Genomic DNA, 23237 nt, shown 5'->3' on the forward strand with positions numbered 1-23237 from the left:
TATTTGTTAAAATACATATATGTGAAATACTTTGCATTTGTTTCACTACTTTTTTTTTTTTTTTTTTTCTTGAGACAGAGTCTTATTCTGTCGCCCAGGCTAGAGTATAGTGGAGTGATCTCAGCTCACTGCAACCTCCACCTCCTGAGCTCAAGTGGTTCTCCTACCTCAGCCTTCTGAGGAGCTGGGATTACAGGCGCACACCACTACATTCGGCTAATTTTTGTATTTTTAGTAGAAACGAGGTTTTACCGTGTTGGCCAGGCTGATCTTGAACTCCTGACCTCGGGTGATTTCCCCACCTTAGCCTCTCAAAGTGCTGGAATTACAGGTGTGAGCCACTGTGCCTGGCCCAAAGTTTGTTTTTCTTTTTGCATTTATTATTAGGATCTTGAGGAGGTGCAGAAACAGACTTTTTAACAGACTAGATTTTTTGAATTCCATGTTCCTTGTTCTACTGCAGGTTCTTTCGGTTACAAATAATGGAAATTAATTGAGCTACTTAAGAAAGCAGGAGCAGAGTGTTAATATTGTTAGTTCTTCGGTGTTCAGATATCCCCTAGAGGAGGAGGACAAGAAAGAAGAAATCAGGTGAATCTGGAATGTTAATTATAATCAGTTAATTCTGTTTTTACTTTTCTCTCTCTCAATTCTTACCCGCCTCTTCCTGTGTATCTTCTCCTGTAAAAAAGGACCACTCCCCTCTCTCACTGGAATTATATTTCTCAGGTCAGCACTTTTTATTGTTAAAAGAAAAAGTGGCACAGCAATAAAATCATAGAGTTAATGTGAGCAAACAGCAATTCCTTAACTGGGAAGCATCAATCCAAAAGAGGTTCAGTACTCTGATAAAACATCACATGCAAATATTTATAGAGTAAACAGGGAAGTAAAACAAATAAATTCTTTGGTTACAGTTACAAAATTACTTTCTTTGGTTTACCTTGCTAGGTCATGTAACTGTGTGTTAATTGGCTGTTTTGGATTACCTAAGGTTAAGTTTTGTTTTTCTGGAACACAAGCCTTTAGCAGAAATGACCCAAGTTTAGTTTCATTGATGTCTGCAGTCTTAAGCAACATTAAGGCTATTTTTACGGCCTCGCTGATTTTGTTTGTTCAGGAACTTTTCAGGCACAATCTTCGTTTTATTTTGCCTCAACACTTCAGGATGTTGAATCTACGTAATCTTTCAACTTTCGTGCCAATACCTAACTGTTAAGACTCAGTTCCTAGAAGAAGACTGTGACTGTTCTAGCTTAGAGTATCTCCTAAATGTGATTCATTTATCTGGATTTTGATAGTAAGAGTTTGAGGAGAAAGGGTGGGATTCTGTAGAAACAGCCTGGTCTATGGGTGAGGATAGTTCTCAGGAAGTAAGCTAATGTCTTAAAGACTGTCTAATATAGACTTTTAGTACAGATAATTAGAACTTTAAAAATTTTATACTCTCATGTTTTTGTGGAAAATAAAAGATTTTTGAAAAATTGAAAGGTCTAGAGCCTGGAACACAGGATTCTTCCTTTCATGAAGAGCATACACTTTGGTAATACAATGTATCCATTAGTGGTTCTTCATTTTCAAAATGGTTATACTGACAGTTTTATTGACTATGTTGCATAGAATCTCTTCTAGGAAGCCTTTCCTATCAGGAGGCATCAAAGTGGTTGCTCTGTATACATTATATCTTAGCTCTTGTGACAGTGGTTATGGTTGATTGAACAGAATGGACACCTGAATGAAGCCCAGCCACTTGATTGGTGAGACAAAAACTTCTCAAATTCTCTTACCACTGCCAAATGGAGGTGGCTCCTTGAGCTCCTAGACCAGGATTCTTGAAAATTTTTAGTTCCCAAGAAGATACACTGTCTCAGCAGTCCTCACAGATGATGAGCTCTGCATTTTTATCACAGTAAAACCTCTGTCTCATGTGAGTTCTTTCTTCTAGCTAAAATAACTCTACTTATAAAACAGAGAATGTTATCACAATATAGACTAAAGCATTTTGCACACAAATTATGTGCCAGGCATTGCTCTAAATAAATTCTGTATAATTCAGTTAATTATCACAATACTTATGCAACATAGGTGATATAATGATTTCTATATTAACAAGTAAAGAACTTAAAGCACTGAGTTGAGCAGTATATAAAAACTGATGAACTTGGCTTGGCGTGGTGGCTCAACCTGTATCCCTAGCACTTTGGAAAGCCAAGGCGGAGCATCTCTAGAATCCAGGAGTTTGAGACTAGCTTGGGCAACAGGGAGAAATCTTGTCTCTACAAAAACAAAGCAAAACAAAAATTAGCCAGGCATGGTAGGATGCACCTCTAGTCCCAGTTATTTGGGAGTCCGAGAGGCGGGAGAATCCCTGGAGCCCAGGAGGTTGAGATGGCAACAAAAAGTATGTAATAAAAAGTGGCTTAGCCTCACAACAAGGAAAATGTTTTTGGTATTAGTGTTATTTTCATTTTTAGATGAGAAGTGACTATTACTAGATGAAGGAACTGATGCTTTAAGTGTTTGAGGGGCTTGCCCAATTCCTCAAAACTAATTGATACTTAGTAGAGAATGTGAATGCAGATAGATCTGGCTCCTTATTAGGTGTTTTGAAAGTAATCACTTTGGTTATTGTGCAAAATAAAATAAAACAACCAATTCTCAGTGTTCTGTTTCAGAGACTTTGTTACATGTATACTGCCTTTTGTAGCCCACATCTTCAGCTGAAAAAATTGATACCTATGTGCATGTCTCAGAAATCATATTCCTTTACTGGTGCATGCTACTTAACAAATATCCAATATATATGATATACACATTAGGTATTCAGCAACAGAACAAACTAGGCCAGATTTTTAGTTTTATTCACTGTGTGACTGTAGCCAAATCACTTAATCATTCTACTCCAACTATTGATACAGAGATTATCATTAACCCCCAAGAGCATCCAGGAGCAGTGCCAGGAATGCTGGATTTCAAGTGGCCTTGTAGACTGTGTATTGTCTTTCTCTTATTGCACACAAGGGTCAGTGTCTGCCACTATAAAAAGGGTTCCCATGGTTTTGAATTAGGATATAGAAATGAATTTGAGATTTTTAACATACTCTTACTTTTTTGTAATTTTGCTTGGGATCCATTAAGTAATGATTTTCAGGGGGTGATTTGATGATTCATGATTGGTATATTCATTAAATATAAATCAAGTACAACAATGTGAATACATTTAATACTACTCAACTATGCACTTAAAAATGGTCATGATGGTAAATTTTAGTATGCATGTTTTACCACAATTAAAAATAACAAACAGTACATTGAAATGTATTATACTGAAATATTTATAAAACTAAAATCCACATACAAATAATCTTGATTATACTATTCTCAATATTTAATTTAGTAAATAATAACGAATAAAATAAACTTAGAAAGGGACAAATAACTTATTTTCTATAGTTATTAAACCAATGGACATTATTTTATATTAGTCAACATTTTCTGTAACAGAATAGTTTTCCCTAAATATAGGATGACAATAGATTTAGTTGTCTAGTTGTCATTACTGGAACAGTTTTGAAAGTGAGAGGGGTGTAAAGAACAGTCAGACCATGGCGGCAGTTATAAGCTAAACCTGAGCCCCTACTCTTTATACGCAATGATGAAACCGAAGCCCACATTGCTTGAGTGCTAGGTCAAAGAGAGTATAAAAAGTAACGACATTAGCATTTATTTTCTCAGAGTTACCAACTGACTTTATTGTATTACCTTTGTTTTATTTGAAAGCAATCATTTCTTGATATAAAACTAGTAGTTTGTGAATTAGTTTCTATATTAAAACTTTACCAGTTAGTAATACAAGATAAATATGTAAAAAATACAGTTATAAATAAAAATTTAAAAAAATACTTTGCATATTTATTATCAGAACTATTATAAGCTATACTTTCCCAAAGAAGAATAAAAAATATAGTGATTAAAGTGATACTTTATTTTTAATTAGAAGTAATATAACGTAGACTACTTTTGCTCTGTTGGTTTCCCCTTTTGAAGTTACAGAAGGACATATAACTAAGAATTTAAAAGTGTCAAATAAAACTCTTAAATAATTTTTAGCTTAACTTAATTTTCTTTTGCATTATAAGATTGAATAATGACATTAATTTGTCACAGTGAAGTTTTTTTTTTTTTTTTTTTTGAGATGGAGTCTCACTGTATCGCTCAGCCTGGAGTGCAGTGGCATGATCTTGGCTCACTGCAACCTCTGCCTCTTGGGCTCAAGCGATTCTCTTGCCTCAGCCTCCCAAGTAGCTGGGATTACAGGCATATGCCACCACACCCAGCTAATTTTTGTATTTTTAGTAGAGAGGGTGTTTCACCGTGTTGATCAGGCTGGTCTCAAACTCCTGACCTCAAGTGATCCACCCGCATCGGCCTCCAAAAGTGCTGTGATTACAGGCGTGAACCACCACACCTAACCTGTCACAATGAATGCACATAGCAGAAGAAAATAGTTTTTTTTTTTTTTTTTTCTCAGTAAGGCTTATCATTTACTTACAGTCAAAATTCCAAAAGAACATCTTAGTGAAGTTTTTAATCTTAAAATGGTACAGTGTAAAATATCTAAAAAATGGTTCCTCAAAATTGGTAAGTAATTATCAAGTCACATAATTATGGGGAGAACTAGCTAACGTTGACTATTGCTTTAGTTACTATTATAAATGATGTATAGCTTAAATACAAGTCATCAACTAGATGATTTACAGGCAAAATTAAAATAATAGATTATGCTTATGTTGATATTAGTGTATATTTTTAAATATTTACATATTGATATTTCAATGTATTTAAAAATTACATAATTAAGGGATTTTAGGAAATGCAGATTTTTTTTTTTTTTTTTTTTTTTTTTTTTTGAGATAGAGTCTCACTCTGTCACCCAGGCTGGAGTGTGGTGGCACAATCTCGGCTCACTGCAAGCTCCGCCTCCCAGGTTCACGCCATTCTCCTGCCTCAGCCTGGAAATGCAGATTTTTATAGATGCTGTTAATAGATAAAAATAAACAAAAGCATGAATTTTGTTAAGGTTCAAAAACAGTATTAGATATACCAACATTTCTTAATGACAGCAATTGCCAATGTTTTACCATCATGCTGAAATTGTAAATCTGTGAATGTATGAGTCACTAGTTTATTTCAGTATATGATCACAAAGTCTTGGCACGGATAATCAAAATGTACCACAGTCATATAAAATAAAAATGGATAAGGATATATTTCAATTTTTCCTTTAATTAAAAATAAACCTATATGTAATGATGAATAAATCAGAAAAAATTCACTTAATTACTATAATTACCAAGTTTTATAAACACGTGTATTTTCCGAGGTTTTTTTCTAACTCTAGGGTTCAGTCATATTCTATTGTGTTATACAGACAATAAAGAAATAGAAGGCAGTTGAAAACATTTATGAAGAAAAGGAAACTTTTATTAAGAAAGCTTCAAAAAAGATTAAGATTTTAGAGCATTATAAGAGACGGGTAGATGTACTGGAAGAGGGTAGGAGGGATTCCTGAGGAGCTACCATGTGAGCAAAGACCTGTTTACAATAAGGAAAGGAAGTGTACCATGAAAATATATAGAATAAAAGGATTTCTGCCAGAGAAAGTAATGAGTTATAGATGCTATGAGGTCATTATTGTTTTCTAAAGAAGCAGAAAGACTAGGGAGAGAATACCTACTGTCTGCTCGTGAGAAAGAATGGGTTTTCTTGTGACCTTGACTTCATCATTTCAAGTGACTGAGCTTCTGTTTCCTTAACTGCACAGTGGAGACATAAATCTGCCTTAACTACCTCAGGGTTATGAAGTGAAAATGTTTGTAAAAGCATGCTGAAAGTTGTAAAGGGCTATGAAAATGCAAGCTGTTGTTTTAAAACTATTTTATTATATAACATAACTCAGATAGTCTGAACCCCTGTACCTTGTAGATAATGCACAAAGTAGAGATGTTCACTTGGTAAAATGGGCAAGAGTTAATGTAACTTGATTTATTCCATAATTTCAAGGAAGTTTTAACCATTTAACCATTTTTATGCCTCTCAAATTTCTTTTCTAAGTCTTAATTTACTTATTGATAAAAAGGAGAAATAAAACCCAATGTATAGATTTGTGATAAAAACTTGATAAGATACTATGTATAAAGAACAGTACTTAGCAGAGTTCTTAGAATATGTTAATTACCAAATAATCAGTAACTTTAATAGAGAAAATTGTCCCTTTATGGTGATTATAATCACGAGATGTACTAAAATATATATAATCCCATAAATTCCTATGTAAGGTTCTTAATCACTGATGAAGAACATATAATTATACTATAAACCAATCATAGATAACAAATAAAATAAATTAAAAACACTAACTATGTTTAGAAGTCAGTGATTTCATTAAATAGTGAAGGTTTCAGAATAGTAGAAGCACTGAACTGATAAACACATTCACATTTTTAAGAATGTTATGTTTTGATTAACTAAAATAATTAAATACACACATCACTGGCTTTTAATTTAAAAAGACAATTATATTATTTATAGACCTCTTGAATCATAACAAATATGATAGTTTTATTTGCCCAGTAATATTATTTTAATAAAATAGTTCAACAGTTAGAAGCACAGTATATATATTTGTAAAGGATACAAAAACACAGAATTTTATAATTTGACAAATACATATTTAGAAACTAATCTGTATTAAGGTTTACAGATACAATGGTGAAACAAAATTTTTTCCACAATTAATATCACCTTCTAATTTGTACACATTATTATAATGTAATGTAGTAAGTTAAGTGAAAGAAGAGTATACAGAAACAAGGCTGTGGTGTGACACCAATTAGAAAGACGTTTTGAAAGAGGAGGTTTCTAAGCTAGGACTTCAAGGTCTAGGATTTAGCCAGTCATAAACAGAAAACTTTGTGTCCTGGGCCAAGGGGAGAGCATGAGCACAACCATAGTGGAGGTACTAAGAGAAATTTAGTACCTATTTCTGCATAAAAGAGACATAGACTCCAGCTATAAGACTGAAAATATAGGTTGGAATGATGCTATAGTGGGTCCTATATACTATAATGGTTGATAAGATACTGAAAACAAGCAGCGAGCCCTAGAGTTGCCCCAATTTACTGCCTTGAGATAGATTTCAGTCTGTTGTGCAGAAAAGGGGAGGGTAGGTGGAGCTTGGCAGACTTCTTATGTTGAGCCTCTGGAAGTCAGAGATGTCAGCTCTGCTACAGCACATGGGACAGCATGCAAAAGGAAAATAGCCGCGTGGAGAAGTTTGTTTGGAAATATACAGAGGGTTCTTCCATAGTGTTCAGAAGAATATTGGTCAGAGCATGCCTATGTGGAAATGAACTGAGGCAAGGAATGAACTGTTTGGGACTATTAAAGATAACAGTGCCAGACGCTTGCAGAGGAGCAGAAATAATACCTGCTTCCACCAGCCAGAATGAAAGACCCTGTAGTTCAAAGGACATCAGGTAGAATATTCAGAACACTTTAACTCTGGGGTGAGGAGTGACTATTCATAGACCAAACACTTAATAAACCTTAAAAGTAAAACCTCAAAAGATCAAACTGCAACTGCGTGCTAAACAAAGCTCAGAAATATTTGTAAGAGTAGGATAATAGCTAGCATTGAACAAGGTAAAATTCAGAATTTATGGCATCTAGCCAAAAAATTCCAGGCATATGAAGAAGCAGAAAATATGAATGACCATTTTAAAAAAATCATTGTATTGAAACCAACCAAAACTGATACAGATGTTAAAATTAGCAGACATGAGTCATAAAACATTATTATAATTGTGTTCATTTTTAAAAAAATGTTAAATAGAGTTATGGAAATATTTTTTTTAATGCAAAATTGAAATCAGGAATGGAAACTATAATGGTCTGAGATGACTACGGGCTAGCTGGGATTAATGACTATTATACATTGCCAAAAGAAAGTGGTGACAATGAACACATAGGAATAGACAATAGACACAGAAAAATAATTTTAAATAATAGAAAAAAGCATCAGTAAGCTGCAGAACAATTTCAGGTATCTGAATGTAATCATAATTAAAGGAGATAGAAGAGAGAACAACAAAAATATTCGAAGAAAATAATGGCTGTTTTGTTTACAAATGTGAGGAAAATTATAAAGTCATACATTGAATTTGCCAAGTAAACTCAAGCACCAGAAAATATGGAGAATAATACACCAAGGAATATTATACTTAAAATTATCTTAAAAAAAGAGCAAATCTTAAAAGTAGTCGGAGAAAAAATATATACATAAGAGAAACAATAAAGAAGATAATAGATTGGAAACAACACAAGTGAGAAAACAAAAGAGAAAAATATTTAATGTAATGCTAAAGAAAGAAAACGGTCAACATGGAATTTCATATTCAATGAAAATGTCTTTCAAAAGAGAAAGTAAAATATAGACTTTTTAGACATGCAGACGCTAAAATAAGTTTTCACTTGAAGACTTGTGTTGTAAGAAATTTTAAAGAAGTTAATTCTTCTAAGGCAAAAGAAAAATGACACTGATAGAGATATGGATTTACACTATACAAATAAATGAAGAGCAATGGAAATGGTAACTCTAGGGGAAATATCAAAGATTTTTCTTTTTATTTAAATCAATTCAAAAGATAATTGTTTAAATATGTGGGATACATAATATACATTAACACACGTATATAAATATATGTAACATCTATATAAACATATTTGTTCACACACATATTAACATAGATAAACACACATATAGTAACATTTGCATGTTAACACACGTAAACATGTATGTTAACACATATACATATGTATATATTGACATATATGTCAATAGATGCATTAATATGTCAATATATGTGTCTATACGTTAACATATATATGCACATATATATGTAAGTTGTATGACAATAGTGTCATAAAGGCCAGGAAAGAAGAAATGGAAAATTTCTTCTATGATAAGATTGTTGTGCTATAAACGAAATGCTGTAATATCAATTGGAGTTAGGCTGTATTAAATGAATGATGAATATGATAAACCCAAAAGAAACCAATAAAATAAAATAAAGAACTATACATAATAAAACAACAAAGGAGATAAAATGAAATCATAGAATTTATTAATCAAAAAATGTAGAAAAAAGTAAAAAGAGAACAAAGAACATTTATGGCAAATAGAATTCCAGAGGAAGATTATAGTCTTGGCACTAATATAAATAGACACATTATATGCAAGTGTTCCAAATAGTACAAATAAATAAGAAAAATTGTCAGTAAAAATAAAATTGATAAAAAAGATTGAATAAAAGTAAAAACAAGAGAGACATAGCTATACTTATTACAAAAAAGCTAACTTTAAATAACAGGACATTAATTATTAATAAATAATAATAAGACATTGAAAAGGAAAGAAGGAAAAAAAATATGCCATCCTAACTGTAGGTAGAAGACTTATTAGAGAATAAAAAATCAAGCCACATGATGGGATAAAAATATTCATAATGAAAATACCTGAACAGGACTTGTATCTGGAATATATTAAAGATTCTCAAAACATAATAATAAAACAAAAAAATTAAACAAATAAAAATTTTCCTCAGATACTGCATTAAAGAAAATACATAAAGAGATGAAAAGCATATGTAAAGATTCTCAATATTACTCAGGAAAAGCTAATTTAAATTAAAATTACAATATATACCACTATATTTCTATTAGACTGGCTATAAAGACTGTCTATACAAAATGATAATATGAATGTGTTGGAATTACAAATGTTATACACTACTGGTGCGAATGTAAAATGGTACATGCAATTTAGAAAACAATTTGACAATTTCTTAAAGTGTTAAACATATCTACCATAAAATCCAGATGAATGAAAGTATACATTCATAACAAATACTTGTGCACAGAAGCTCACAGCAGTTTTACTTGTAATAACTTTAAACTGGAAATGTCTCGTATGGCAATCAACAGATAAAAAGATAAATTATGTAATATCCACATAAAGAAAGACTTCTCAGCAATTAAAAAGATTTAACTATTGATACACAACAACATGGATGAATCTCAAAATGATTATGCTGAGTACAAGAAGTCAGAAAGAATTATGTGTGATTTCATTTACATAAATCTTTAGAAATGGCAAACCAACATGGTACAGAAAGATAACAGTGTTGTCCTGGGAAGGTGAAAGGATAAGGAAGTGGGGAGGGTGGGATTACAAGAGACATGAAGCAGTATGGAGATGATGCATGTTCGCTTTCTTGATAATGGTGAGGATATCTTTTGTGAAGACATGTATCAATATTTGCCAATGGTGCTTGTTAATTGTGTTTAATCTATTAACATCAATTTTACCTGTATAGAGCTGTAATATTTTTAAAAAGGTATAACAACAGATGGGAAGTGAGAATGTTGGTAGGTAGCAGGGAGTCTATATTTTTTAGTCTATGGAAAATTGAATTTTTAATTAAAATTACAACTCTAAAATCTGCACCAGACGAAGTTCATATTACAAGATAACTCACTGAAACTTTTAAAGTACAGACAATCTCCATAGTCTTTTCACATTTCTGGTACATGTTCAAAGACCCACGGATTTTAAATATTTTAAATTTAATTTTAAAAATAATGTTAGGATTACAGAAGAGTTGCAAAGATATTACAGATACTTTCTGTGTACTTTTCATCCCAACTTTCCCTCATTTTAGCATTTTATGTAACCAGGGCACATTTGTCAAAACTAAGAGGTCAACAATGGCACAATACTGTAAATGAAACTATTAATCTGGATTTCACCAGTTTTTCTGGTAATATATTTTTTCTTATTCCAAGTTTCAATCAAGGGGCCCACATTATATTCAGTTTCCATTGTTTCTTTGACACTTCCAATCTCTGATGGTTTCTCAGTCTTTCCTTATTTTTCATGACATAGAAACTGAAGAGAGCTGTTCATGAATTTTGTAATGTGCTCTACAATTTGGTTATTTCAATGCTTTCTCGTTATTCAACTGGAGTAATGAACTGTGGAACAATACCTCAGAGGTAAAGTTTTTTTCATCGTATCTTATCAAGGAGAACATGATATTATGGCTTTCTACTGGTGATATTACCCTTCATCACTCAGATAAGGTAACATAACCCAGTTTTATATACTATAGATCTCCTCCTTCCTTTGTAATTAATAAATATTATGGGGTGTTACATGGAGACTATGCATATATTCTGTTTGCCTGAAACTTTTACCCACTAATTTTAACATTCATGGTGGATTGTGCATTTATACCTGTGGCATTCTAATAGTGATTTTCTGTTTTCCTCAATTATTTAACATTTTAAAAATGGATTTATTCTGTGAGAGTTGTCATCATCCATATATTATTTATTCAATCATTTCTTTATATCAGTATGCACTCATGGATATTTGTTTGTACTTTAGTCTAAAGCCAATAATATTTTTATTTATACTTTCTTCAAGCTGTTTGAGTGTTGACCACTTGGGGTTCTTTCAGATTGTCTCTTGTGTATCATTCCCACCAGCATTCATCATTCCCGGCGCCAGTCCTGGCCACTTAATATCTTAGAGGGATAGTTTTATGTACGCTTGTTTTCACTAGATGAGAACCAAACATCTCTGGAGTTCCTTCCTGGCCCTGCTCCTTATTTCAGAGGGGTAGATTTTTTAAAAACAAAACAAAATGACAAAAACAAATTGCCTCCTGTGTACTTTTGATATGCTCTTATCTTTGTGTTTTAGTTGTTGTTAGCCTTTCTTACCTTCTGCCACCACGAGTTGTTTCAGGGTCCTCTCGTCTTTTACCTTTTCCAGACTTGGAATAAATTGTGAACTACTTTTCCAAGGAGCCCTTGTCCCTTTTACCGAATAGTGGTAGTTAGGAACTATTTCCCTAGTCCTGGGTACACTATTACTAGAGTGTCATCAGTTGTAGGCCCACTCCACCGACAGAATGTGGAAATAAATGTATCTGTACTAGCTCATGTTTATATATATTTGTGTATTTATTTCTTTATTAATCTGTGTTTATATATAATATACATATGCACATCACATATGTGAATAATGTCAAACATACACACACCCCAGAATAGAGCAAAATATGAATTCATACTGATATATCTGATCAGTCCACAGGCGTTAACACCACAAGATTCATTCCATTATTACTTTTCTGCTCCTTTGAAACTCCTTTTTCCAACTAAATAAAAAATTGGTTTGTATTACCTATAATACATTTACATATTTGCTCAAACCTCATATATGTGTAGTTTCAGAATTGCTAATACATATCCCTGTGCAAAACAAACTTGTTTACTAGAGTACACTGGTTTTTGTACAATTCTCTATCTTTGCAATATCCAGTCAAAACATCTTTCCAAAGTAACTAAAAAAAGTCAGTTCCTTTACTTACTTGCTTAAATATGGTTTTATCATTTATTTGTAATATAATAAAATTCATTTTTTATACAGTCTCTATTCCATTCTGGGCCCCCAGACATCATATTTTTGTTTTGTTTTGTTTTGTCTTTAAATGTGCAATATAATTCACTCTGTGGGTACACTTCTGTGGGCTGAGAAATGTAGAGTCATGTATCCATCACACAGAACATTTTCATCATCCTCAAATGTTTTCATCTGATGTCCCTTTGTAGTTAACCTAGCCCTCCACCCCACCTCTCAACAACCACTGATCTAAATACTATCCCTACTGTTTTACTTCTTCCATAATGTCATATAAATGAAATAATGCAGTATATAGCCTTTGTGAACTGACTTCTTTCACTTAACAAAATGCATTTGAGGTTTATTCACATCGTTTCATGAATCAGTAGTTTATTCTTTTTTGTTACTGAGTAGCGTTCAGTTGTATAAATGTTATCCAGTTTGTTTATTCATTCATTCATTGAAGGATATTTGGATTGTCTCCAAATTTTAGTGATTATAAATAAAACTGGTATAAATAATTGTATACTGATTTGTGTCAACATAACTTTCCAGTTAACTAGGGAAAATTCCTAGGAATTAGATTGCTGAGTCATCTGGTACGTGTTCTATTCATTTTTTTTGCCAGTTTTTATTTTTGGCCAAACTTCTTTTAATTGAGATAAAATTTAATAAATATTTTATGGAGTTCAATACATTTGGAAATTTCATTTCTTCTTATAACAAACACCAATATTACAATTTAGAACCTTTCAGTCATCACATAAATTTGTAAAATGTTCATTTATATTCAGAACACTTCTGCCATATATATATATATACACACACACAGAAACAAACACTAGTCTTATATTTTTCTCTATAGATTAGGTATATCTGATCTAGAATTTCATCAGATAAATGAAAATATGTAGTCATATTTTATATTTTATTCAACATCATGTTCTTAATATTATTTGTTAATTATAAATCATTCCTTTTTACGATTTTCCATAAAATGAATTCATCAAAATTTGCTTATTTGTTCAATTATTTATAGACTTTTGGGGATTATTTTTTTCAAGTTATTTTTTTTTTTCTTAGGGGACTACAAATAAAATTAGGAATAATTGGATATACAATTTTGTACAAAAATGGCTTCACTTATTTTAGATAAATTTGTAAAAATGAAATATCTGGGTCATAGTGTATTTTAACTTTGTATCTTACAAGCAGTATTTTTAAGGTGCTTCCAACATTCTACATAATTACTATTAGAGTATTAGAGTTCAAATTTCTGTATGTCTTAATAATGGTGTAATATTTTTACTTTGGCTATCCTTGTGGTTATGACAGTGTCTCATTGTAGTTTTAGTTTTCATTTTCCTGAGTAAGTACTTTAGTTTTCATTTTCCTGATAGGTAAAGACTTTGACCACCACCTCATTTCCTTATGAAATATTGTTTTTAAGTATCTGCTTGAGTGTCTGCTCAGTTTTAAATTGCTATATTTAGTTCTAATATTTATTATCAAGAATTCTTTATATTTTTTCTATATAAGTTATTTGTTAGATAAATATATTGGGAATATATTTTTATCAATTATTGGCTTTCTCTTCCATTTTCTTAATAAGCTATCTTTATGGACAGGGTATTTTTAAAATAGAAGTCCAATTTTAAATTATTGTTTCCCTTTTACGTATGTGAACTTTTTGTCCTAAGAAAATTTTGCTGACCCAACTTATGAATACATTCTGCTAGTTTTTCATCTAGAATATTTTTAGTTTTAGCTTTTACATTTAATTTAAAATCTAGCTTACTGGGCTGGGCACAGTGGCTCACACCTGTAATCCCAGCACTTTGGGAGGCTGAGGCGGGCAGATCATGAGGTCAAGAGATCAAGACCATCCTGGCCAACATGGTGAAACTCCGTCTCAACTAAAAATACAAAAATTAGGTCGTCATGGTGCCACGCACCTGTAATCTTAGCTACTCAGGAGGCTGAGGCAGGAGAATTGCTTGAACCCGGGAGGCAGAGGTTGCAGTGAGCAGAGATCATGCCACTGCGCTCCAGCCTGGTGACAGAGCAAGACTCTGCCTCAAAAAAAAACAAAAAAACAAAAAAAACTAGGTTATCTTAGTTTTCTACTATATTAACTTACAATTCTATTAGCTTTATTATATTATTAATTCTTTAAAATAACTATATTTTTGCAAACAGTTGCATTTCTTTTATTTTCAGTTTTCATAAATATTATTTTTTATCACATTTTTTAACAAAGTCCTCAAGGACGATGCTAAATTTACCATTTTGCGTTTTTATAGGTGAGGAACTTTTAAAACTTCATCATCTCACCATTAATGATGAGGAATTAATTTTATACTTCCGATTTGCTGAGAAGTTTTATCCAGAATACATATATAATCTTTGGCAAGTTTTTTTTTCCTTCGTTTACATAGATGATGTATTTTTTTCTCTAGCTTTTTAATGTGTTGATTTACATTGGTTGATTCTCAAATGTTAAACCAACCTGTCATTCCTGAAGTTAATTCTCCTGGTAGTGTTATATTGATATAATTTTTATCGGGGGAACCTGCCTCCAATATTTCAACATATGTTCTTTCTGTTTTCTCTAAATGTCAGCTGGTCTGAGAAATAAAGAGAAAGAGTACAAAGAGAGAAATTTTAAAGCTGGGCCACCAGGGCTGACATCACATTTCAGTAGGTCTGTAATGATCTACCTGAGCCTCAAAACCAGCAAGTTTTTATTAAGGATTTCAAAAGGGGAGGGAGTGTATGAACAGGGAGTAGGTCACAAAGATCACATGCTTCTGAGGCCAATAAAGATCACAAGGCAAAGGGCAAAGCAAAGATCACAAGGCAAAATTAGAATTACTGATAAGGGTCTATGCCTAGCTGTGCACGTATTGTCTTGATAAACATCTTAACAGAAAACAGGGTTTGAGAGCAGAGAACCGTACTGACCAAAATTTACCAGACTGGAATTTCCCAATCCTAGTAAGCCTGAGGGTACTGCAGGAGTCCTTATCTCAAACACACAAGGCAGACACTCCCAGATCGGCTGTTTATAGACCTCTCCCCAGGAATGCAATTCTTTTCCTAGGATCTTAATATTTAATATTCCTTGCTAGGAGAAGAATTTAGCGATATCTCTCCTACTTGCAGGTCCGTTTATAGGTTCTCTGTAAGAAGAAAAATATGGCTCTTTTTGCCCGACCCTGCAGGCAGTCAGACCTTATGGTTATTTTCCTTTTTCCCTAAAATCGCTGATATTCTCTTCTTTTTAAGGTGCACTGATTTCATTTTGTTCAAACACACGTGATTTACAATCAGATTTCATATTGTTCAAACAAACATGTTTTACAATCAACTTGTACAGTTAACGCAATCATCACAGGGTCCTGAGGTGACCTACATTCTCAGCTTATGAAGATAACAGGTTTAAGAGATTAAAGACAGGCATAAGAAATTATAAGAGTATGATTTGGGAACTGATAAATGTCCATGAAATCTTCACAATTTATGTTCCTCTGTCGTGGCTCCAGCCTGTCCCTCCGTTTGGGGTCCCTGGCTTCCCGCAACATATTTTATATATTATTGGCTTCAATTGGCTGATGTTTCTTGAGAATTTTTCAATTTAAATACATGAATGATATTAATCTATAACTTTGTTTATCAGGAATGCTTTTGGAAGTTTTTGAAAGCTGAATTAGATGCTTGAGGAAGCCTTCACTTATCTTCTAATTAACCAGTGATTTTGCTTAAATATTTGAAATAATTTACTAATTGAACAATCTGGGCTTAGAATTTTTGTGGAAAGATTTTAAATTATAAATTTAAAAAAAAGCTACATGGGGTATTCAAAGCTTATATGTTGTCTTTTGCTAGTTTTGGTCACCTGTATTTTCCAAGAAAATGATTCTTCTGAATCTCAAATATTATCAAAAGCTTATTTATATTATTTATAGTTATGAATTCATTATATGTTTAATATTTATAGAATCCATAGTAATGACTTTTTTTTTTTTTTTTTGAGATGGAGTCTCACTGTATTGCCCAGGCTAGGGTGCAGTGGTGCGATCTCTGCTCACTGCAAGCTCTGCCTCCCGGGTTCAGGCCATTCTCCTGCCTCAGCCTCCCAAGTAGCTGGGAGTACAGGTGCCTGCCACAATGCCTGGTTAATTTTTTTTTGTATTTCTAGTAGAGATGGGATTTCATCATGTTAGCCAGGATGGTCTTGATCTCCTGACCTTGTGATCTGCTCGCCTCAGCCTCCCAAAATGCTGGGATTACAGGTGTGAGCCACTGCTCCTGGCCTCATGTTTTAATTTCTGTTGCTGAAAATGTTAGTGTCTTTTTCTTGATCATTCTTGTTATTTGTCTATCCATTCCATTAATCTTTTTAAAGAACCAACTCTTTTATCAATTTGAATTGTATTTCATTGATTTTTGCTATTCTTTTCTTTTTTCTAAAAACTAATTTGTTCTTAAAATTTTTTAATATAGTTTTCTGGCTTCTTTAATTTGCTCATCTGACTTTTAAGTTGAAAATTTAGCTCACAGATTTTATACCTCCCCCCCTTTTTTTAAAATAATATAAGCCTTTAAAGCTATACATTTTCCTCCATGCAAATATTTAATTTTATCCCCTAATAATTTTGATATATTGTGCTTTAATTGTCATTCAACTGGAAATGATTTCTATTTTCCCTTGTAATTTACTTTTTTAACCAGTAGTTCTAGTTAGGAGAATATTGCTTTATTTCTAAATATTTTGGGGGAATAGCTATGTATGTTTTTTAGATATCTAATTTAATTTTGTTGGGCTAATAGTAGATACTATGTATGATTTCAATACTTTGAAATGTATTGAGTTAATAATTTGCATATATTATAGCTCCATGGTGATCTGTAAATATCAATTAGATTGTTTTAGTTGATTGTGTTGTTCAAATCTTCTACAATATTATATTTTGGTCTACTTGCCTTATCAATTATTGAGAGAAGGATGTCAAATTCTTCACTAGTATTACAAATGTATACTTTTCTTCTTTAGTGCTGCCAATTTTGCTTTCATGAATTTTGATGCTCTGGCATTTAGTATATATTTAGAAAAATTCAATTGACCATTTTATCTTTATGAAGTGCCCCTCTTTATCTCTGGCAATACTCCTTGTACTGCAGTTTGGTTTGTCTAATGCTAATATGGCCACATTAACTTTTAGATTTTATATTTTGCATGCTATATCTTTTTCCATTATGTTATCTGAACTTTTCCATGACTTTATATTTTAAAATGCATCTATTGAAAGCATGTTGTATATTGCTTTTATTTTTAAGTCTTACAAGTTATGTCCTTTTTAAAAACATGCCGTCAATGTCATACAATTTAATTGCTGTCTGTAAAATCCAACTACTTTTGCTACATGTTTTATAATTATTTCTTCCGTTTTTTGTCTCCTTATCTTCCTTTTCTATCATTGCTTGGATTAATTGAACACTTAGAGTTTTCATTTTATCTAATTTATTGTATTTTTTCTATATTCTTTTATAGTTTGCACTAGGAAGAATGAGTTGTTTAGCTTCAGGAACAGTGGTACTAAGAATAGTAGTACTCTGAATTTTATAAGGTTTTAATTATGTTTATAAAAAGTATACAGTTTCTCAACTAACAAGATATTGGTGTGACATTAACTGCTCTTTTAAGTAAAATATATTTAAGAATTTTTAAAAAGCAAAGGAAAAGTAAAACAGAACTTAAGCTCATCCAATCAGAAGCAGTCAACAGTCTTATGTAACTAGAGACTTGAGTAAAGTGAAAAACAACAACAAAAAAAGCAACTTTATAACTGCAACTAATCAAATAACTGCTAAATTTGGCTGCTTCTTTTTCTCAATAAGCACTTGCTTCTGGAGTGGGGGAGGAATAGTAGTACTAAGCAATATGAGAACATGAGATCTGTGGTTACATGTGTTTCATTAATTTTAAAAAGTTCACAGCCATTACTGCTTCAAATATTGCTTGCCTTTTATCTTTCTTTTTCTGATTTTATATCAGTTATGTCTATATTGCAGTTTTTAAAATTGTTCTGTCATTCTTGGATGTCATGTTCTGTTTTTTCATTTTTTTTCTTTTTGCATTTTATTCTGGTACTTTTTACTGACATATCAAGTTCACTGATTCTTTCCTTGGTCATTTCCAGTCTAATATGCATCCATCTAAGACATTCTAAATTTTCTTACAATACTTTTCATTTGTAGAATTTTCTGTTGATTCTTTCTTAAAATTTCCATTTCTTGATTTACATTACCCATCTGTTCTTTCTTATAACAGTAAACTTTTTTTCTATGGTGGTATTTAGCATATTAACCATAGTTATTTTTAGGTTGTCTGTCTAATAATTTCAACATCTGTGTCAAATCTGAGTCGGGTTCTCATCTTTGTTTTATCTCTTCAGGCTTTTCCCTCAGGGCCTAGGGCATGCCTCGTGGTTTTTGCCAGAAACCAGATATGTTTATCAGATAATAGAAACAAAGTATAATATTTATCTACTGTGAGAATTTGTGTTAATTTAACTAGAAGTTGGGCTTTCTTTCTTGGTCTCTACAATATGCATGGCAGAGGCTTTAAATTTTTCTGCTGTTCTTTTTGCCACTCCTCATGACTTTGTGCTTCTTAAGTATTCCTTATTAGAGAGAGTCTGTATCTTGCAACTTTTTCAGCTGTTACCCACTATTATTAAATACATGATATCTGGTGGTGTAATGTTAACATGTGAGGGAGGAAGGCTTTTTATAACCTTAAAATTTATCTCAGTCTTTTAGTATGCTGTGTCTCTGGCCTGTGACCTGTGTAAGTTTTTTTTTTTTTTTTTTTTTTTTTTTTTTTTTTTTCTTCTTTGTCTTTTCCCCTTCTTATCTGATATAGAAATACTGGTGAGGGCTAGGGTAGGAAGAAAGACCTTCTATTAAGGCTCTAGAAAACTCTGGTACAGTCTTCTTCAGGATAGTAGGCCTTTGTTAATGTCATGGTGTTAATTAACAAGGATTACTCCTTTTGTCCCCCTTCTATAGTCATGGGGAGATCTTTCCTGCATCTTCACCATGGTGGGTTGAACGTAAAGCTGATGAAAGTGAGGGGTCTTCTGAAGGCTATAGCCCCTAGAATTTTCTCATATTCAACGTAGCCCACACTCAGCCTTCAATTATTTATCAAAACTACTATCATTTGGTTCCAGTAGCTTCTGCTCCATGTAAAGAGATCTCGACTATTACATTAGGTTCACATGTTTCTCCAGTTTTCAGGATAGCAGTTTGTTCTGCTACCTCAGTTATCTGATGGATATTACAAACATTTTTGATTTTTAGTTTGTTTGCTATGATTGTTCCATAAGGAATGGAGTGCTGTCTTCAAAGTTCTTTATATAATGGACATAAAACTTAGAACTCCTGCCATTAGTTTTTTTAAGCCAAATTATTAATTATATCTCAAATATATTTTAAGAGTAAGTTTCATTTCTACTTGGCATCCTGTCAAGAGATTTTTGAAGAGCAAATTACAAACAGGCTTTTGTTTGTTTGTTTGTTTGTTTGACAAGGTGGTTTAGAAAGTCTTAATCTTGGAAAGAAACTTTCAATCTCACTTCCCAGTCATTCAGTGGCTTAGGCTTCTTGGTCATCTTGGTCTTCATGGGTTTGGTTTTCTCTGGTGCTAATTCTGCAGGTGCACAGAATGAAAGATTTATGTAGGTATGACTTCTTCCACCTAGATTTCAAACGATGTTGTGGGTAGTCTGGGGATCCAGGCAGAGACTTCTCACAGGAAAGGAGCCACCGTGGAAAGTCCCCAGTAAGGTGATGTTTATCAGATCCATGGAAGCAGGGCCACCCCAAGACACCAGAACTGTAGAGTTACCAGTGTGCAAAACCAATCTGAGGGAGCTGCAAGTAGAAGACACCAAACTGTGAGAGAGACAGCATGGCCTGTGTTCAGCAAACCCATAAAGGCAGGACTGCGAAAGGCTTTGGGGTCCAATCCTCACCCCACTAGAATGTAGAACACAGAGTCAAAAAATATCATTTTCCAGACTTAATACTTAATGTTGTTTTCCCCATTGGCCTTTGGACTTATTAGGGACCTCTTTCTTCTTGTCTATTTCTCCCTTTAGGAATAGGAATGTCTATTTTAGGCTTGTCCCACCATTATATATTGGAAGCACATATCTTGTTAATTTCACAGGTTCATAGTTGAAGAGAAATTTATTTTAGGATGAATTATGACTTAAGTTTCACCCATATTGAACTTAAATGTGACTCTGGCCTTTGGACTTGTATACTGATGCTGGAATGAGTTAAGACTTGTGAGGCTGTTGGAATGGAACAAATGTATTTTGCATTGTGAGAAGGATATGAATTTTGGGAACCAAGGGCAGTATACTATGGTTTGAAGGTATCCCCAAAGGTTCATGTGTTGGAAACTGAATTTCCAATGCAACAGCATTTGAAAGTGTGGCTTAATAAGACATGATAAGGTTATGAGGTTTCTGCATTCATGAAAGAGTTTGTCTTTATTGAGGGAGTGAGTTAGTTATCACAGGAGTAGGTGTGTTGTAAAAGGGATTTCAGTCCCCACTTGCTTTCCTGCTCACGTGCTGTCTTGTCTTTGCAACCTTCTGCTATGGTCTGATGCTGCACAAAGGCCCTTGCCAGATTTTGGCACTTTGATATTGGGCTTCCCAGCCTGCAGAACTGTAAGAAATATCTTCCTTTACTATTTTTTTTAAGAGATAGAGTCTCACTCTGTCACCCGGACTGGAGTACAGTGCCACAACATAGCTCACAGCAATCTCAAACTCCTGGGCTCAAGCTATCCTCCTACCTCAGCCTTCCAAGTAGCTGGGACTATAGATCTGAGTCACCATGCCTGGATAATTAACATTTTTGAGCGGATAGAGATTGGGTCTTACTATTCTGCCCAGACTTGTCTCAAACTCCTGTCCTGAAGAGATCATCCTGCCTTTACCCCCTCCAAAGTGTTGGGATTACAGGTGCGAGTCACCACACCTGACCATAAATTTCTTTTCTTTATAAATGGCCAAGTCTGTGGTATTTTGTTATAGCAACACAAAATAATATTTGACTTGGTTAATTGAAGTCTGTTCAAAACTACTCTATACACATCATTAATTTTAGAAGACATGATTTCTGACTCCTGCTTTGAAGGTTATCTTCAGACCCAAGACTTAATCCAAACAAGCGGAAGTGGTATAGTGTGGATATAGTCAAGCATTTCTACCCAATATGGACCTAATTACTGGATTAAACATACCTTGTCTGATGCCAGTTTCTCTTGTCCCAAAAATATAAGGAGCCATCCCTGACTTACATCTAATTGTTCTGGGATCAAGGTTCTCCAACCAGAGTCCTTTTACCAGTATCTTAATCTACATTCCTAAGAAAAATGTTCTGAGATGAAAATGACCTTTATAATCTAAGAAGCACATCTTACTTTAAGACTTCCCCTATTAATAAAATGTCCTTTCTTATCAAAAAAGTAGAACTTCAAGTTGAACTTAAATTTAGAAATCATGCAGTGTAACCTACATTTCACATTCAAATTTTTGTTACAATATCCCTAAAATGTAAACTGCTGGCTTCTAGTAAAGGAAAATGTGTGACCTTCAGAAGCAGATAAAGCAGGATATTTCAAGGTAGAAGATGCAAAGAACTGTGAATCTGAGATGTCTAGTTAATTTTTTTGCAGCACAAAATAAAATCCATTCAGAACATATCCACATTTCTTTATCCTCACTGCACAGCCCTACCCCAAACCACTCTCTGCAAATTTCCTATAATGTTGGGATAACCTTTTGACAAAACCTTCTCTGCTCTGTCCCAGCTCTTATCCTTTCTTCTTGCAATACAGAGCAATCTCATTAAAAAAGCTAATTAGATCTCTTTATCTTGTCTGCTTAAAATTCTTCAATGAGGTTCTATGGCACATGAATAAAATTCAAACTGATCTTGAAACAAAATTTAAACTCTTAGCCATGTTCTACAGCGTCTCTGCATAGTCTTCAGTTTCAACATTCTCCCCAGATTCCTACATTCTACCTATATGGGCCATGATTTCCTTAGACACACCAGCCCCTTCCTCAGCAGAATACCTTTGCATATGTCATTCCCTCATATTTAAGTATAATTTTCCTCCAGATTTCTGCTTATTTCTACTTCAGAGAGTCTCTGACTAGCCTTATTATAATAGTTTTCTTCTCATCCTATATTGTTCCTAGCCCAGGACTCTGTTCACTTTCTTCATAGCCCATGTCCTGATTTATTATTATAAAAGGATAAGTGGACTCATTTTTGAAATGACATGTTTTGCCCTTTAGACTTTGAACCCATGAAACCATGTTGGCAGATAAATATCTAATTTATTATTATTATTTAATCGCCATAGTATCAGAGCACAGGAAAGTGCCTGGCAAGTGATAGATATTTACTAAGTATTTGTTGAACCAAATTTGCACTTATTTTGATTAAAAACACATAATGTGTAAGGAAGTATTAATAATTGTGTTCAATAGTATAAAATCAAGTTCATATCTATAATTAGCTCCTTGGTGAACAGTTGTAAATTCATAGCTTATCAAAATATTGCGATTATTAGGTATGTATATGAAGGACAATGCTAAGTACAAAAATA

At 33.1% G+C, this 23237-nt stretch overlaps 1 long non-coding RNA gene across 2 annotated transcripts in view; it reads left to right on the plus strand.

The window, feature by feature from the left end:
* The window catches only part of LOC105486074 (uncharacterized), a 127626-nt gene that overhangs the window by 49819 nt on the left and 54570 nt on the right, over positions 1-23237 (plus strand). For both annotated transcript variants that reach the window (XR_011620526.1, XR_011620527.1), the window contains exon 2: positions 464-591. This is a non-coding gene — a long non-coding RNA (uncharacterized lncRNA). The remainder of the gene's footprint in view (positions 1-463; positions 592-23237) is intronic.

The sequence above is a fragment of the Macaca nemestrina genome, chromosome 3 (assembly GCF_043159975.1).
Source record: "Macaca nemestrina isolate mMacNem1 chromosome 3, mMacNem.hap1, whole genome shotgun sequence".
In the NCBI taxonomy this organism is placed as follows: domain Eukaryota; kingdom Metazoa; phylum Chordata; class Mammalia; order Primates; family Cercopithecidae; genus Macaca; species Macaca nemestrina.